Source organism: Maylandia zebra, linkage group LG15 (genome assembly GCF_041146795.1).
Source record: "Maylandia zebra isolate NMK-2024a linkage group LG15, Mzebra_GT3a, whole genome shotgun sequence".
Classification (NCBI taxonomy): domain Eukaryota; kingdom Metazoa; phylum Chordata; class Actinopteri; order Cichliformes; family Cichlidae; genus Maylandia; species Maylandia zebra.
Genome location: NC_135181.1, coordinates 1,696,597 through 1,713,261, shown reverse-complemented (window position 1 = coordinate 1,713,261; position 16,665 = coordinate 1,696,597). Strand labels below are relative to the sequence as shown.

The following is a 16,665-nucleotide window of genomic DNA, read 5'->3' as shown; positions in this document are numbered from 1 at the left end:
GACGCTGTGTTCCTGCCACTTTATTGGCTGATTAGATATTAACATGGCCCTAATAATTTAACTGATGTTTGTATGTCACATGATGAGTTAACTAGCTGGTTTTTACTAAAATGAAAGCTAACTTAGCGTTAAGACTTTAAACTGATTCCTCACGGTGATAAAATCGCTGGTTATCACCAGGGATGGGGTAATCCGATTACTTTTTCAAGTAACGAGTAAAGTAAGGGATTACTGTTGCAAAAACGGTAATTAGATTACCGTTACTTTCCCGTAGGAACGCTGCGTTACTGCGTTACTAAAACTGTAATTTTTTTTGCGAGAATGTCTCATGACAGTGACGTAAGCGAGTGCGACATTCCTGACAGCAGCTGTGTGCAGATCAACAATAGATCACATAAGATTGTGGGAGAGAGTATGAGCGTGCAGCGTTTAAAGCGTGGAAGTACTGACCTTACTTTGAGTTTGATTCCATAAAAAGTGACAAAAACATTAGTGTCCGCTGTGCGTGGGAAGAAAACTTCTTTTTACAGCGAAAAAACCCCTAAACTTTAATGGGAAACTCACAGAGAAACTCGCGGATTCTTCCACTGACCGCGGCACACCTGCACCAGGGTAAACCTCCGCCTGCCCCACTCCTGCTTTACAGGTGAAAATAGAGCAACAGGACCGCTGAGTCTTTGACTTTATTTATTTTCTGCTGTGTTTTACTTGCATCTATTTGAAAGACTGAGTGTAAACGCAAAAAATATTTTATTTTATGTGCTGGAATGTGCAGAAAATAGGTTTAAATGTTAAACTAATTTATTCAAGTCAGAGAATGTTGCAGATAATTAAATCTTTGCCTGATGCATAAAGTTAAAAGATTAAAACTGATAAAACAAGTTTTAAAAAGAGACTTTTCCATTTGATTACATTTTGTATGATGGATTATGCAGAAAAAGTAGAATTGGCTGAAAGATCTATCACTTTATCACCTATTCAGGTTGTAAATCGTGTTTTTTAAAAGTAACTAAGTAACTAAGTAATTAATTACTTTTGAAAATAAGTAATCAGTAAAGTAACGGGATTACTTTTTGGGGTAAGTAATCAGTAATTAGTTACTGATTACTTTTTTCAAGTAACTTGACCAACACTGGTTATCACTGATATGTTAAATCATCTAAAGAGACAATCCCGCTGCCATGCACAACTGCACTGATTAATTAGAGATTTAATAAATCAGTTTAAAGTCTTTGGTGAATTTTTATTCCATCTTTTAGGTTTTCTACCTTTTTTCATTAGCCGAGTGTTTTCGTGTATTTTTCGAGCTTAAAGAACGAAAGCAAACAAAACGATCTTGATCTTTCAGCTGCTGCCTTTAGGGGTCACCACAGCGAATCGTCTGCATCCATCTCATCCTATCCCAGCACCCTCCTCTGTCACATCTGCATGTCCTTCTTCTCTGTAGTCTTCCTCTTTCCCTCCTGCCTGCCAGCTCCATCTTCAACATCCTTTGTCCAATATATCCTTTTTCCCACGTCCGAATCATCTTAGCCTTGTCTCTCCAACTTTGTCTCCAAACCACTCGACCTGAGCCGTCCCTCTGATGTATTCATTCCCAGTCATGTCCATTCTGGTCCCCTCCCAGTCAGCATCTTCAGCTCTGACTTGCCATCTTAGCCAAACCATAAATCACAGCAGGTCTCACTAGCCTCTTGTAAACCTTCCCTTTCACGCTCGCTGTTACCCTTCTGTCACAAATCACCCCTGACACGACTGCATTCCCTAAATATTATCTAATCAATTAAACTGCTCGGCCACTTTGCAGCACTCATACTCTCCAAACATGCATGTACACAAACGGGCTGAAAACCGCCTGCACCAGGCCCAATTTTACACTCTCCCATCCTCTGAGAGGGATATGAATCTGTCCTTGTAAAACACAACTGTAAATATACATAGATGAAATTTACAAGCCAATTGCCTCCTTGGACTTGAGTCAAGCTAATAAACACAGAGAAGGAGGAGAAAAGACGAGCAGGCCCTCGTCCTATCTAGGCCAGTCGAACGGGAGGCGTGGCGAGGGGTGGGCTGCGCGGCTCTCGCTCCGGGCCAGGTCTGTCGAGAAGGTCATGTGAAAGTGGAATGCGGCGGGGTCGGTTGCTCGCCAGAGGCTGCGTTCAGTCAGAAAAGCTTATTTTTTTAAAACAAAGTGAAAACTGTATGCCACCTGGGAGAGATTATTCCTCACTGTTGTCCAGGTTTATTTGAATAATTGAGTTTCTGAAGCATGCGAGGCTACATCGCCACGGGGCAAAGATCTCAGTGTTTTATGCTTTGTTTGGTTTTTTTATTTGGCAGTGCATTGTTTCGACAGAGTTTAACTGACATAATGTGAGGCTGGGCTTTTGCACGCTGCATAACTGGACAAACAATTACCTAGCAATTACTGCGAAGCTTTTGAGATAGAGAGGAATGCATCGCTCAGCAGGCAGCTGACAGCGTGCGCTAACTCAGCAAGCGACATGCAAAATAGGAAAATAATGGCGTAGAGTGCCAGAAGTGAAGAGCGTCGGTCCAACGCAGAGACACACGGCAGACATGAAGGCTGCACACGAACAGGAAAAAGCAATTTATGTAGACGCACGTGCAAACATCGAGACACATCTAAAGAGAAGTGAACATGACTGAAAGCAGGGCTGGAGGTGGGGGCGTCTCAGACTAGGTTTGGTTTCATTGAGAGTGATTCCTGCATATAAAGAAAATGATTCAGTGTTTTTCCCACACGACAGGGTTGCTTCAGTTTGCCGTGTTAAGTTGCAGCGTCGTCATAGGTCACAAAGTTTAATAAAGACAAAACTTTAAGGTGAGTAATAACAGAAAGGTGGTGACGCGACGCCTGTGAGCTGTTGAGTTTGGAAAGATAGACGGCGTATTGTGTCAACTGGACCTTTGTTCTCACCCGCATCGCCCAGTCGAGGGTTTGGGTGCTGCAACAACAACATGATGTCATGTTGACTGGTAAGGAGGAAGAATGAGGGGGAGGGGGGGGCAGAGGTGATAAAAATGTGGGAGGTGAAGAAAACGGGTGAAGACGTGGATTTGGTTATGTTTGTTTTTTGGCATATCCAAATTGGAATCAGATTGCAGATTGTAAAAGTCACGCTGTCGGTGGTTAGGAATCTGATTCAAATCAAATTTTAAACGACATCGTGCCCAGAGCCACTCAAATCACATTTCCAACTGTCCTTTACGTCACTGCCAGCGCCTAACACAGAACACATGACGGTAACATCACACCTGGCTGCAACTGCTGGAGACCAAGGAGGTCTGTGAGTCTTTTATTTAAGTAAAAATACATCTCTATAAGTCTTGGAAACCACCTACTGCCTTTGGTGTACTGTGTCCATACACACAACAAAATAGACCCCTGCTGTGCTGAGATGTTGAGCTTTTTGGACGCGGTGATGTTTTGGCCAGATGTTAAGATATACGGCGCACTATAGTTCTTGCCCGCTCATGCAGCTTCAGGTAAAATCGCCTCCTTGATCGAGGAAAAAGCAGAGTGGGGCCTGTGTTATTGTTATTAGTGGTGCCTCAGTGTTACCGTTAGCATGTTACTGGTGGAAATGGAGCCAATTTGAACAGCTTTAAACAAATGATGCAGTGAAGTGGCAAATAGTCTTGAGGTTATCAACAGGATACACCCTGGAAAACGCTGCCAGAAATGCAATTGGTTTCAGCTGATGCTAAACAGCCTCAAAGTTACAATGGCATCGACTTTGGGGCAACTTTATCTTTGATAAAGAGGCGTCAACGCCAAACGGCGATGTGGCGACCAGAGCTGATGGGATGTCGATGAGATTTTGGGAGTGAATTTGTAAGTTTGCTGACTTACAAAGAAATGAACAGCCTCTAACTGGTATGGCATTAGTACCAGTTAGAGACTGGCCCCGCCCAAACGTCCACACAATCAAGCATGAAGGTGGAACTATTATGCTTCGGGACTGAGGGCACAGGACAACTTAAACACAACAAGGAGGCCATGAACCGTAAAATCTTGGACAGAGCAATGAAGATGGGTCATGGATGGATCTTCCATCAAGACCCGAATCATGAGGCCCAGGCAAAAATGAAGTGGCTAAAGAAGAAGAACATTGAGCTCATAGAGCGGCCCAACAAGTCTCCAGACCTTAATCCTATAGAACAGCGGTCCCCAACCCCCGGGCCTCGGACCAGTACCGGTCCGTGAGTCGTTTGGTACCGGGCCGCGAGAGTTGAGGCTCAGGTGTGAAATGTCTGGTTTTCAGGGTTTTTATCGGTTTTCTGCGTTATTTTGTTATCGTTTTTATCGTTAACTCTGTTTTCCTGGGTCTTTTCACGTGTGTTATGAATAAATCTTCTTTTTTTCAGTACCGGTACTAGTTTTATTTTGTTGTATTTATCCATGATACCTTAAAGGCCGATCCGTGAAAATATTGTCGGGCATAAACCGGTCCGAGGTGCAAAAAAGGTTGGAGACCGCTGCTGTAGAAAACCTGTGTAGAGAGTTTAAGCTGGAGACTTTAGAGAGTTTGTAAAGATTAGTGAACCAAACCTTCATAATATGTGTGCAAAACTGTCGACCAGGTACAAGAAACATCTTGCTGCTGTACTTGCCAACAACAGTTTCTCCACAAAGCACGAACCTACATTTTGCGAGTTTCAGTTGAAACTTGTTATTACAACTTTAAATATAAAGCCTTGAGCTGTAGCAGGATCACTGCTGTTAGATCAGAGGAGAGAGGTTTGAATGAAGGAGAATGACGATTTTAACCACATTCTTTGGAAATATAAACATTTTTTATTTTTTGTCATCAAAAAAGGAAGTTTTGCCGCATAAATGTGAGTCCATTTTTGGAGTCTAATGTAAACAGTTATTTTTAAAGCCTTCTGGGAAGAGGTCTGCTGAAACAACCCAGTAAATGTGAAAAAGAACCAACGCCATTGCATGAAGCTGAACAAAAAGATTTCATGGAATGAAATGAACTCGGCGTTGAAAGAAGCAGAAACGGAGACAAACATTCCTGGTGTCTGATACGACCCGCATCACCACGACTACTGTGGTGTGAGACGATTCATCGCCCGTATTCATCTAATCTGCAGCCTTCTGTTTTGGTTACATTTGAGAGAAATACCCTACCAGTCACTCTCACACTTGTTCAGTGTGTGTGTGTGTGTGTGTGTGTGTGGCAGCACTGCTGCCACAAAAATAATGCTGATAGCTCTGCGATGCCTGAACACCAAATGCAACATCGCTTGTAAATGACAACAAGGATTTCACAACTAAAGCTCAACTTTGAGGAATAAATTGAGTTTTTATGAGGTGTGAACATAAAATCTAAGATAAGGGGGGGACATGAGGGTGGAGGGGGGGCGGCTGAGTCCTGAATGCGCCAGCAGCACGAAGCCTGTTAAAAGTTCAGTGTGACTGGAGCAGAAAATCAAGGAGTGCAGCTCCGAGTTGTGTTATGTACGCCTGCTGGCAGCCCTTCTGGCTGGCATTCGCCGGCGCTTTTTTGGCCACTTTCAGAGGTTTCCAAAGCAAACAGGAACGGCTCTGCTTACGCGCCATAAAACCTGTCCTCAATTATAGGCAGCGCTGTACTCACAGGGTAAGAAAATGTTCAAAGTACTTCAGTAACTTCCAAATACGCTGAAAATCTATCAGTTACATTTAAATGTGGAGTATCTGTTTTGGCCCATAACGAGGTATCATGATGCTGGTTTAGGCAATACTCCGAATGCTGTATATATTATTATTATCATTATTATTGTGTGGATGCCTTAATAGGCATCCACACTATTGAGTTCCTGTTTCTCTTTATTCTTTATTATTCCGGGTGTTTCCGTACACTTTTCGCCGTGGATCTACTTCCACAATTTTTGTGCTATTTTCACCGTTCAAACTCTAAACTGTTCTGCTCTTTCTGCTTATGCCGGCTATGACTTTTGGTGTTTATTACTATTATACTTTTTAAAATATTACACTTTTTTCCTTTAATTTGTCCCATTGAAATGAATGGGAAACTTCCACAATTCTGCTAAAACTTTCTTGTCTTTGAAACTTAACTACTGCCTCATACTTTCACCTAGAAACTCCATTCAAACTTTAAAACGTTCTCAAATGATTGGGCTATTCCTGTATGATTCAGCTTTTTCAGATCTTCTACTGTTTTCATCTTATCTCTCTTTAAGTCTTCAGTTGCAAAATTGTGATTTTTCAGAAAATACATGCGTTGCTATGGTTGCTATGCAATTAACTCAGAGGGGACAGTGAAACTGTTTGAATTTTCTCTTCATGTCCAAACAACTTCTTGCTACTCGCTCAATTTCCAGCCCCACAGATTATACACCAAAACGTAGGTATTTTTGCTGGCTTTCAGAAAATGTCCCTATCATTGTTGTGGGACTCATAGTTATTTTGCAAATCTCCTCAGAGTAACACAAAGTCAGAAAACTCTCCATATAAACTCAATGGAGAGTTTGTTCAAAATCACCGCTGGATTTCTCTAATGAGAGGCATTTTCAAATTGTCATATCTCCTTAACGAAGCGAAGTTAAGACATGAGGCTTGTCCCCGTATATGTTCAGACACTCCTGACGCTCACAATTCAAGAATTATTTTCTCACCTATTACCGTTCTGAGATGAGTTAGACTTGTTTGAGGGTAGGAAATTTGTCCCTCGCTCAGATTTCATCAGATTTCAAATTCTGGAAATGAGTCACTTTTTTCTCTCATCATATCTTTTTGATGGATTTCCACAGAGCCCTGAAAATTTCCATGACTGTTCACCAAAGCCTGCTGTTTCTTACGGTGAAAGAATGATTTTGATGCTCCATATAGATTTAGAGTTACCAAAGGTTGTTTGAGAGCAAGTCAAGGCAGTTTTTGCTTCGCCTCTACTCAGTTACAGTGTATTACAAGTCATATATCTTTAATAATTTATATTTTATCTCTGAATTATGAAGACCTGAAGATTCCCCCATCTCTTCTGAACAAAACAATGTCTGAATGACCGTTCTAGCCTCTACGGTTAGGAAATTATGGCCATTTGTTCGAGGGGAATCCTGAATGTCAGAAATACACTGAAGAAAACTCACACCTCTCTCTGTGTCTGTGTGTGTAAGGGCTGACTACAGCAGGTGCAGCTAATTTAACTGACCTACATATACCAAGCCCAGACTCTCAACAGCTCCTGTTCCCTTTACTGTCTGTGTATGTGTGTCTGTGGATCAATATTTCTCCTATGTTTAGGTATTACTCCTCAATCATAGTATTTCTGCTAAAGCAAAGTACTTCTACTACATCTTAGTACTTCTGCTAAATCATAGTATTTTTTGAAAAATCATAGTATATTTGCCAAATCATGGTATTTGTGCAAAATCATGGTTTTGGGGCCAAATCATAATATTTCTGTTATGTTATAGTATATGTGCTGAATATATTATATGTGCCAAATCACAGTATTTATACCAAATTATAGTATTTATGCCAAATTACAGTATTTCTGCTAAAAAGCAGAAATAGTCCTTTTTAGCAGGAATTTCTGCCAAAAGATAGTATTTATGTTAAAACATAGTATTTCTGCTAAATCAGAGTATTCCTGCCAAATCATAGTATTTGTACTGAAACATAGTACTTCTGCCCAATCACATTATTTGTACTAAATGATAGTACTTGTGCCAAATCATAGTATTTGTGCCAAAGCATCGTATTTGTATGGAGTCATAGTATTTCTTCTAAATCATAGTATTTCAATCAAATCTCAGTAGTTGTTGTTAAAATGCAGTATTATTGCAAAATCATAGTATTTGTACCCATTCATAGTATTTCTGCTAAATCATAGCATTTGTGCCAAATCATGGTATTTGTGCAAAAACATAGTATGTCTGCAAAACCATAGTATATCCCTTATGTTATAGTATTACTACTAAGGCATAGTATTTCTGCCAAATGATAGTATTTGTACTAAATCATAGTACTTGTGCCAAATCATAGTATTTGTTGCACATCATAGTATTGGAACCAAAACATAGTATTTGTCCCAAAGCATCGTATTTGTATGGAGTAATAGTATTTCTTCAAAATCATAGTATTTCAATCAAATCTCAGTAGTTGTGTTAAAATGCAGTATTATTGCCAAATCATAGTATTTGTACCCAATCATAGTATTTTTGCCATGTCATTGTATTTGTGCCAAATCATAGTATTTTTGCCAAATTGTGGTATTTGTGCCCAATTAATAATTCTGTTATGTTATAGTATTACTACTAAGTTGTAGAATATCTGTTATGTTATAGTGTATCTGCGGAATATAGTATTTGTGCCAAATCGTAGTATTTATACCAAATCACAGTATTTGTGCTAAAACATAGTATTTCTGCCATATTGTGGCATTTGTGCAAGAACATTGAACTGTTATGTTATAGTATTACTACTAAGTCATAGTATTTCTGCGTTGTTATAGTATTTGTACTAAAACGTAGTATCTCTGCCAAGTCATAGAATTACTGCAATTTCATAGTTTTTTTTAGGAAATCTGTTATGTTATAGTATTACTACTAAGTCTTAGTATTTCTGCCAAATCATAGTATTTGTGCCAAAGCATCGTATTTGTATGGAGTCATAGTATTTCAATCAAATCTCAGTAGTTGTTGTTAAAACGCAGTATTATTGCCAAATCATAGTATTTGTACCCAATCTTAGTATTTCTGCTAAATCATAGCATTTGTTCCAAATCATAGTATTTGTGCAGAAAACTTGGTTTGTCTGCAAAACCATAGTATATCTCTTATGTTATAGTATTACTACTAAGGCATAGTATTTCTGCCAAATCATAGTATTTGTACTAAATCATAGTACTTGTGCCAAATCATAGTATTTGTTGCACATCATAGTATTGGAACCCAAACATAGTATTTGTCCCAAAGCATCGTATTTGTATGGAGTAATAGTATTTCTTCAAAATCATAGTATTTCAATCAAATCTCAGTAGTTGTGTTAAAATGCAGTATTATTGCCAAATCATAGTATTTGTACCCAATCATAGTATTTTTGCCAAATTGTGGTATTTGTGCCCAATTAATAATTCTGTTATGTTATAGTATTACTACTAAGTCGTAGAATATCTGTTATGTTATAGTGTATCTGCGGAATATAGTATGTGTGCCAAATCGTAGTATTTATACCAAATCACAGTATTTATGCTAAAACATAGTATTTCTGCCATATTGTGGTATTTGTGCAAGAACATTGAACTGTTATGTTATAGTATTACTACTAAGTTATAGTATTTCTGCCAAATCATAGTATTTGTGTGAATTTGTATACTGTAATATCACTGTAGTATGTAGTGGCTAAGTAGGGGGTGTTTACAGTGTAAATAGGTCATCTCTTGTGTTGGAGTGCCCTCTTGTGGCGCCTTTTGGGTAGTGCCTTAGTAAACGTGAACCCTGTAAGAAGTGGTATCAGACTGATTTGTAGTGGAGGAATTTGTTGCCAGTGTTCTTAATCATAGAAACCACACCATATCACCTCTCCACATCCTCCTACTGTATGCCATGCCTCCCTGTACCATCCATCTGACCGCCAATAAACTCCACCTGTGGTAATCTAATCCCTGGATGTCAGCCTCTCCTTCTGACCGAGGATAGTTACTATTGCAGCACCACCCAGCATTAAACTGACGTACACCATTCTGTACAATAGTATTTGTGCTAAAAAGTAGTATTTCTGCCAAATCATAGTATTACTGCTATTTCATACTATTTAAGCGAAATTACAGTGTTTGAGGGGTGGAAATCTGTCCTCCTCTCATTTTTCAAACTCCGAAAATTAAGCCATTTCTTCTCTCGTCATGTCTCCGCGACGGAGATACAAAGAGCTATGTAAATCGTAGTCAAAGTACACCAAAGTCCGCTGATTCACCCAGTGCAAGAATTATGCTTCTATCCCACCTAGTTTTTGAGTACAAATTTATACACTATCACAGACCGGTAATTCATATTGATAATTTATTACAATTCTGCAAAGTTTTATGATTTTAGCAGCTTTTCTAATATGGACCTCACATTCTTGTTAACAGTCTATGGCAGAAATACATACAAGTACACAGCCTGATGAAGCAGACAGAAGCAGTACCTCTGATTGGTTCAGCATTTTCACCTCTTATCAGCACAAATCTCAGCCTCTTCTGCTGTTTTCATTAGAATTGTAAGCTTTTCCACCTTTTTTCAGTTACGTGAGAACCAGTTTGGCTCAATGAGTAGCTGAAAAATGTCAGCCTCTTCTGCTGTTTTAGCAGGATTTCAGAGTTCAGCTTTTTCACTTGTTTTAAGCACAAATTTCAGTTTCTTTACCTCATTTCACAACAAAGTTCTTCCTCTTCACCTCTTTTCTGCTAATTTGAGCTTCTGCTCCACAGTGCACATTGTCCCTCTCATCATATCTTTGCTTGTGACCAGAACTCATTTGGCTCAGAGGGTAGGGCATCTGCCGTGAGACCCGGTGGCAGAGGTTTGAATCCTACCTGTGACAGTTGCTACACATGTTCCCTGCTTGCATGCGCTCTGCTTTCTTGTGTGTCACTGCTCTCCAGTGTGTCATTACACATACAGCCATCTTCAGCAAGTACTTCTGCTTCTACACCTCTTTTCAGCTCATCTTTTTGCTTCTTTGCCTCTTTTCAGCAGAAATTCTTCTGATTCACCTCTTTTCTGCCAAATGTTTAGCTTTTTCACCTCTTATCAGCACAATTCTAAGCAGCTTCTGCTAATTTCACCACAATTGTCACTCTCTCCACCTCTTCTTTGTGTGAATGAGTTTGGTGCAGTGAGGTGAATTGCCGCCTTTAGACCAGAAGGGCCAGGTTCGAATCCTGCTCAGGGCAATGTTTTTTGTTTTGTTTTTTCAACTTTTTCAGCTTTTTTCAGCAGACATCTTCAGCGTTAAGGCATCCACACAGCATTTTCGCAGGAAATGCAAATTTTTCTAGTTATTATTATTATACATTATCTGTGATTTAAAAATAAATTCATCAGGTATGGTAGCACCAAATATACTAGATTGTTGTTAAGACAGGGGATACGTGCTGTTTATGTCTGTGGCATAATACCATAATAGCTATACTGCCTGTTCAGAAGCCAATATAGCAGTAAGCACCACAAAAGTACCGAATGCACTGGCACACATGTTGTCCCATCACTTGCTGAAATAATAGCTTCAAGTGTCTGAAGACTTCCTGCCAACTCTCTGTACTCATACTGCAGTTTAGAACCATCGTTAAGTGTTTTACAAAGGAAGCAAAGGAACAAGAAAAAACTGATGTAACGTCCAATTTTTCCAATCAAAACTTATTTTGTGGTGAACAACTTCACTCTCAAAATATACGAGTCGCTCCAACAACTATGAGACTAGTTTGTACTCAGAAAGACGGAGCATTAGCTTATCTTGCTTAAGGTCGCCATGACTGCAGTTAGATGTTGTGCTTTTCTTACAGCCGTCAGCTGCAACATGCGTGCCTTGTCATTCACTCTGTTACTCCGTTCATTTAAAGATTGCTGGGTTTCTATTGGCAGCACGATGCACAAAACACAGAATAAATGGAGGTCTCACCTCAGAGGTCTGTAGCCCCACAGGATCTGCTGCCAGTGTATCATTGCCACCACACGATACCCCCAAAGGGCCCGTCCTGATGTCCTGATGTGTCCGAGCTGCTTTGGTCTATACGCTCGAAGGTTCCAGCTTTAGACAAAGCAGCATTTGCTGAGTCCTCGGGAGGTTTTCATATTCTGGCTGAACTCTAGTTATGCATTACACGATGTACGCAAAAAGTCATTGTGAGGATGTATAATGGTAATTACATTTTTCAGTTCAAACCACCAAAACTGACTCATCAGAATTAGATTTATGCAGTAATAACAGTCAGCTGGTGGATGGATTTAGGTCCAAGAAGAAGGCACGAGGAAGCCCACAGTCCCTCAGGGCTACGCTAAGCATGGCACATGTATCCTCAGACACATTAAGACATCAGGGGCGGTAACGAGCCAACAACCAAAAATCGCAGCCCTTGAAGAAAACTAACAAAGCCGGTTATAGAACGAAGGACTTACAAAAACAAGTCTTTCTTTTCCTTGCTAACTACAGCGTGTGACCAATCAGCTTTAATCCAGAATCCATGGTCACATTTTCCACAACTAATATTCAAAATGCCTTTTACAGCGTGGCGGCTCCTGGGTCTCAGCCACAGAGAGAGAAGGAAGAAGGGCCAGACTGAACTGACTCTTCTGGGTGTTTACGGGGTTTCTTTGTCTGTAAGTGGTTTGAGTTGTTTTTCAGGACATTGTTACTGCAGCAAGCAAAGCTGTGATTTTCCCTTTAAACTGCTCCGTAAAGAACAATCAAAGGTGCAGCTAAATGTTGAGTCGCTCACTTTGTGAAGAAAACAACCCACGTTGGTCACCTCTAATCGTCAGATACATTTGATGCAACATGGCGAATGTTAGCGCCCCCCACCACCAAAGAAAGAAAAGAAAATCAGCTGCTGTTCCCTGATTGGTTCAGTTCTGGTCGAATCTTTCAGAGGTCACGGCTGCAGCGCGTCTCTCTCTGAACGACAGGTCCCACATTAATGGGGCGCCAGCGGTCACAAGTGGGAGATTATGAGTGTTTGATGAAAACAGCTATTGGTGGGATTCATCATGGCTGATGTTGACTCAGTTCAACCTCCAGACGTGCGCGTGAGGTCACTGTTGCAGCTTTGTGTTTTTGGGGCTTTTTTCAGGTACATCGGTCTTTATGGTATGTTAATGTCTAAGCCGTCGACTATAACCTAATGACTGCGCGCAGGTATTATCTTCCAAAAATATACATTCACAACATTCTTTCTGAACTACCGAGTTATGTTTGTTTTAATGGAGGCAGAAAGAATTCGAGCCCGTCGATGGGACGGAGGCTGAAATGCAGATGTATACACAGAGACGTTTTTTATAGACACTTAACTCTAATTAACCTTCGTTCTCCTATTTGCCTATAATCACATTATCCTCTGGTATTTGACTCTATTTTCCTTTCGTTCAGGAGAGGCCATGTCCTCCTGCTACATGCCCAGAACAGTGAGACGGAGCGAGAACAAGCTTCTCCTTGTGTCCGATCTCCCAGTCGGCCATAGAAGCAGCCTACGGTCTTCCTTCTCCCTCCCTCTCTTTCTCGCTCTCGTCTTTGTCCTTTCCTGCTCTTCCATCACTGCATATCTGAGCTCTGCCCTCAGGCTGCGTCCAGCAGTCGGCTGCTGCCGTCAGCTGACTCTTCAGTGCTACAGGTTTGGGCTTGTATAGGATTCAGTCTTCTGTCAGGATGTTAATAAACGAGAGTCTAAATAAAGTAATTCAAGACAAAAAAAGATCAAACTGTTTTTCTTCACTGTCATTTCTAACAGTCTCAGACACGGTGAGACATTCCTAATGCCAAAGTCATGTGAAATTATTTTTTTTGCAACTAATTGTATCAAAATGTTTAAAGAAATAAAATAAAAAAGGTTGAATCTATGCGTCTTTTATCCCCCATGTTGTAGAAAACACACTGCAGCTGTCGAATGTGTTCATTTCTATACTGGTGTGTAAAACCCTTCTGCCTGTGCCCCAAAGCAATGATAGGTGGAGGTGAAAGCTCTCACTTTAACCTGAGCTCCAGAAAGGTGCCTGCTGAGCTGTCAACTGACACATTACACAATGCATACTTTAAAGAACTGATGCAGAAATGAGCCTTTAGACCATAGGTGTCAAACTCTGGCCCGTGGGCCAAATTTGGCCCGCAGCCTAATTACATTTGGCCCGCGAAGCCATACCAAATTATTATTAGAGCTGGCCTACTGGTATTATACAGCTAATATATATATTGTTTAGTATTAAGCTTTGCTTGTTCCATATCCAGTTTTTCAGCAAAACGTGTTTGAGTCCATAAGAAAAGATTCATTCTTATATCTGGAGGAATAAATATATTTCAATAAATATTAATGTTAGCCCGCGACTTTGTTCCAGTTTTGAATTTTGGCCCACTGTGTATTTGAGTTTGACACCCCTGCTTTAGACGGACACTTTACACTTGCGCTTCATTGCATTTAACAAAGACATCACGTACAAGTTATTTTACAGTGTAAAGATGATATGGAAAAATGATGGAGCCTCAAAAATGATGTTTTGTAAAAAAAAAAAAAAAAAAAAAGGAAAAAATGTTGAACTAACACCACCTTGACCACTAAAATATGAAACTCATGGTTACATGTGAAGCCATCTGTAATAACTCAATAATAATCTGTATAAACTACAGAAGGACAGACAATTCTGTTATAGCTGATTCTCTGTATAAAATACTCAATAACACTCAACTGTCTTCTTGAAGTTTGATTCTATTTACTTGATTTTTGTTTTTCGAGGGATTTTTTTTCTCCATGTACTGTTAAAACGTCATAAATCATAAAGAAATAAGATTTCTCTGAAATGTATTTTCAGATGTGCCGTCTTTGTTTGGCTCAAAGATTGTTAGTAAACCAGAAACAAAACGTTAGCTAAATGTAACAACAAGAGGTAATATATAAAAACTGCTGAAATAATTAGCAAAGAATTTTAATTGTTTATGTAAAAGTAGTTAAAAATTTAAATAGAACTGTAAAAATAAACAGAGCACTAAAGCTCATATTTAGTTCAAATAATTAGCTAAAAATAGGCTAAATACAATAATTGAAATGGTAAGCTAAGAAAGCATTCACGTTTCAAACACTTGGTGTAATACATGACGTTTTAAATGGTTAACCCAAAATAACAGATCAGAGCCGGTAAAGACTCCAAGTTCAAACAGTTAAGAGAGGATTTGCATTTTAAACAGACACTTTCTAAAATAGTCACTTAAACCCAACAGATAAAAAGTTAAAACAGCAAAAAGTAGCGTGATGAATAAAAGCTCCAAATCAGACGCAGCCTCTCAGCAGCAAACTTGACCCAGTGACTGTCTTTAAAGCATTACTTTGCAGTGAGTTAAAATGCATATATGTGGAGTGTTTCCTGCGAGCTGTTTGATGACTCTGTATGAACAATATGATTCTGAAAATAAAATCTACAGGGACAAAAACAGCAGACATATCCAGGCTACTGCTACACAATATGGAACAACTGTGAACATGTTAGGAAAATGAAATATTAGAGGTCATATGTGGATGCTGGAGAGGTGTGTGTCACTACTCTCTGTATGCTGTAGCCTTATGTTTCCTCATTAATCACGTTCATTGGCAGGTGTGGTCTGGGACTTGGCGTTCTGGAGGTTTGTTAAGTAAAAGCCGGTGAATAAAACAGCTTTGTAAATGGAGTGTAATCAGGGCAGCTTTCCCCAGTAAAGAAGAGGAGAAAAGCTTTTGATCATAGAGATGTCATTATTTCCAAAGAAGCGTGGAGTGTTTACCTGTGAGAGGCAGAGGAGGACTTCACACCCATTTAAATAATGAGACCATCGCGAAAGATGTTAGAGATAATTGTTTCTATTTCACCTCAGACATTTTAAAAGTTATTGCTGGTATGCTCACAATTATTTTCAATCGCTTTCTGCTGGAAAAGGAAGAAGAGCTGGTGAGGTTACACAACGTAAACCGGCCCTTACCCTGTTCTGAATGCTTTCTTCTTTTTCAGCCACCCCTGCAGAGGCTGTGGGTGCACTCTTTTCATCACGCTCTTTAAAGACAGTAATAACAATAACGTGTACTCAACCTTTTATTTAGCGTCTCCTGTAGGCCACCCATTACATTCATCAGCCCTGTTTAAAACTTTGCTTCAGAAACCATTCGTCATCCCAAAGGTTGACAAGACAAGTGCAGCAGGTCAGGAAGAAGCACAGTGAACAACGGCCAGTGAGAAACAGGCAGCCGTGAATAATGCATGCGTGGAAAAAACAACAACTTCTGAAAGTTCATTTTGCTTTCAGCTGAAGATGCTCTCACATGAAAGGAAAAAAGCGCCTTTTTGCCAACTTCTATGCAGTCGTACTCCGAGCTCAGCTTGAGATAGACACTGATTAGTTTAATTATGTGTGCCGTGATTAGGCATCTTAATGGTACTCATCCCAATATGAGACATGACTTACAATGATTTAGAGCTGTGACATTTGCGATAAAGCTTTGGGAAGAAATCTGCTATTTTTCTTCTTTTCTTTTTTGTTTACAGACACTAAAACACATCCGAACACAGCGGGCAATTTAAAACACACACACACACACACACACACACACACACACACACTTACCGTCTCTAAGCACTCGGTGGTCGTAGCGGGGTCAAAGGAGAACAGAGGCGAGGAGCCCTCACGGCGTTACGCTCTCATGTCAGCCCGGCTCACAGACACCGACGGGCTCGTTAACTTGAGAGCTCGCTGAAGTGTGTCAAGAGGAAACTGCAGGCACAAGTCAGTCAGGCCGGCGAGGAGCAGGCAAACGAGGCAGACACAAAGCGGAGAGAATTCAAAGACGCCAGCAGTTTCTTCTTCCTCGCTTTCTCTGCTGTAACTTAACCCCCCCGAGGAGCTCCGGCGAGCAGACACACACAACCAGTTCCAGACCTGTCCTGCTCCGGCGGCGTGCCTCTCCCCTTTTCTCCCTCTCACAT

General features: G+C 40.2%; 1 protein-coding gene across 1 annotated transcript in view; it reads right to left on the bottom strand.

Moving 5' to 3' along the window:
- flrt2 (fibronectin leucine rich transmembrane protein 2) overlaps positions 1 to 16,665 on the bottom strand; it is a 55,623-nt gene extending 38,958 nt beyond the window's left edge. Inside the window, exon 1 of the mRNA XM_012916655.5 lies at positions 16,307 to 16,665. The gene's annotated coding sequence lies outside the window, so the exon portion shown is untranslated. The remainder of the gene's footprint in view (positions 1 to 16,306) is intronic.